Source organism: Etheostoma spectabile, chromosome 4 (assembly GCF_008692095.1).
Source record: "Etheostoma spectabile isolate EspeVRDwgs_2016 chromosome 4, UIUC_Espe_1.0, whole genome shotgun sequence".
NCBI classification, from domain to species: domain Eukaryota; kingdom Metazoa; phylum Chordata; class Actinopteri; order Perciformes; family Percidae; genus Etheostoma; species Etheostoma spectabile.
Genome location: NC_045736.1, coordinates 32937038 through 32939230, shown reverse-complemented (window position 1 = coordinate 32939230; position 2193 = coordinate 32937038). Strand labels below are relative to the sequence as shown.

At 38.3% G+C, this 2193-nt stretch overlaps 1 protein-coding gene and 1 long non-coding RNA gene across 2 annotated transcripts in view; one reads left to right on the top strand and one right to left on the bottom strand.

The window, feature by feature from the left end:
- The window catches only part of chd6 (chromodomain helicase DNA binding protein 6), a 150379-nt gene that overhangs the window by 10215 nt on the left and 137971 nt on the right, over positions 1-2193 (top strand). The window lies entirely within an intron of this gene.
- Positions 1-2193, bottom strand: part of LOC116687347 (uncharacterized) — an 18709-nt gene that overhangs the window by 12675 nt on the left and 3841 nt on the right. Inside the window, exons 2-3 of the long non-coding RNA XR_004331518.1 lie at positions 1794-1804; positions 386-394 (exon numbers count right to left, since the gene is read on the bottom strand). This is a non-coding gene — a long non-coding RNA (uncharacterized LOC116687347). The remainder of the gene's footprint in view (positions 1-385; positions 395-1793; positions 1805-2193) is intronic.

Sequence of the window (2193 nt, the reverse complement as noted above, 5' to 3'; positions counted from 1 at the left end):
AAAAAACTTTATTGAACTTTACACCCAAATAAATGAGTTCAACATATACAGTACTTTATGTTGTGTTTTTGTAGGCTACAGAAACTAATATTAAACTAAATAGAGAATTTTAATATTTAAAAGGCAATACATAAATATGAAGATAATGCATTTGTTGCTATTTATATATATATATATATATATATATATTTTTTATAAATAATTGACAGTAATTTAGTCCATTATCATCCACCCCAAAATTCCTGATTAATTAATGACATTAATATGCAGGGTTTGAAGAAATGTTCTATTAATGTCAAATCACACGCTTTCACGTCTGAAAATGACTAGAGCCACATGTGGAGGAGACGACAACCCTCTGTTGACAGAGAGAGAGAAGTAAAACACTGTTGCACTCTGTCTGTACTCACTACTGAAGCAGTTTATTCTCTAAGTAATACTTGCATGACGTTATCATATTAGCACCTTAATTACCTTTCCTGGAAAAGAAAAGCTTGACAGTGAAGAGAAACAAAGACATGGAAGCAATTAACAGCGACGGCATAAGGAAAGAAAGGAGAATATATATATATATATATATATAGAAATGGAGAAAGGAAAACAAATTGTAATTCTATTACTAATCTCTAATACTATTCTTTGACAGTTTCCTTTCGAGCCCACACATGCAGGATGTAGGCCCTGTTATCAGTCAACTATTGTCGATACCAATACCAGGTTCCTGAACGATACTTATTTCGATTTAAAAAATTAATTTTAACAAAAAGAAATTGTAACATCACACATTACGACACAACTCTTTTTATTTAGTTTTTAGCTCCTCCTATGTAAGCATTGTCTCTGTGTAACGTAGAGTTTTTCCTGCGACATGTGACGTCGGACAGCCAATCAGCAGCATGATTAGATCTTAGAAGAAGAGCATGATGCATACCTAATGGCTCAATGATGCTGATGAGATTTACTCCTTAGGTATTGAATGACGAGGGATTTTTGATTCTCGTTACTTTAAAGACAACTCGATCAACGCTTAAAGAGTTTTGAATTCAATATCCAGCCCCACCCACACATAATAAATAAAATATGTTTTATATTCATATAATATTTTATACAAGCTTGTTTATACGCACGTTAAACAGATTGCTTGATTGAAAAATTGTCAAGTCGTTTAGTGTTTCTATGGCAACAGGAGACAAAGTGACGAGGCTATGATGCTGTATTGTCCTGTTTCCATACTGGGTTACTCTCCCTCTGTGTTCAGTCTCACGCCGGGCCCGCCGCATGACGCGTCCTCCCACATGACACACGGAATGCATCACGCAGGCGCCGCCGGTGTCGGTGGGCCTCGGGGTGCACAGTGGCCCACTTACCCCAAAGCAATTAACTGAGCTCACGTCCTAGCTTGTTTTAGTCCCCATATGTGCATTTGTTGCTGTGATGTTTTCTGCCCTGTGTTTCCCACAGATCACCTGGCAGTCTGTCAGTATGAGGGCTGATCTGATGGCTTTGGATGATAAGGGTTGGCGTTTGTGTTAGTAGAGCCCGACCAATATGGGATTTTGGTAGCAATTTTTAGAGGGGAATAAATAACCGATTGCAGATAAAGGGAATTTTTGAGCTGGAATCAAATGGACCTTTTCTATGTGGATTGTAGGGTTGGGTGATCTGGACCAAAAGTCCTATGTCAGTATTTTTCTGCCGAATGGCAATACTTGATAAATATCTGGGTATTTCCTACAAAGTTCTTTTGTAAGTCAAAGCCTCATGTGAGATGTCACAAGCACTTTGATTAAAACACTGTTTTAATCTATGCAGATTGTTAAAGCCTCTTGGTTAAAATGAAAACTCATGTGGAGAAAGTGAGTTTTCCCTGTTTGTATATATCCAGCAGCATTTTTAAGGATGTTTGCTGGTCTATATGAGGAAAAATAATAATTGACACAATCACAGACAGACCGTCTCCCTCACTTGTAATTAAATAACTTTATTGACAGAAAATACAGTGTTTCTAGTGTAAGGTTTAAGTGTCACTTTCAAGGATGGCACTTCTGTGGCGGCCTCTAGCCCCCCCAGTAAGAGAGTGTCCTGCAGTGGCCCGGGTTCGAATCCGACCTGCGGCCCTTTGCTGCATGTCATCCCCTCTTTATCCCACCTTTCCCGTCTGTCCACTGTCACTATCAAATAAAGGGAAAAGCC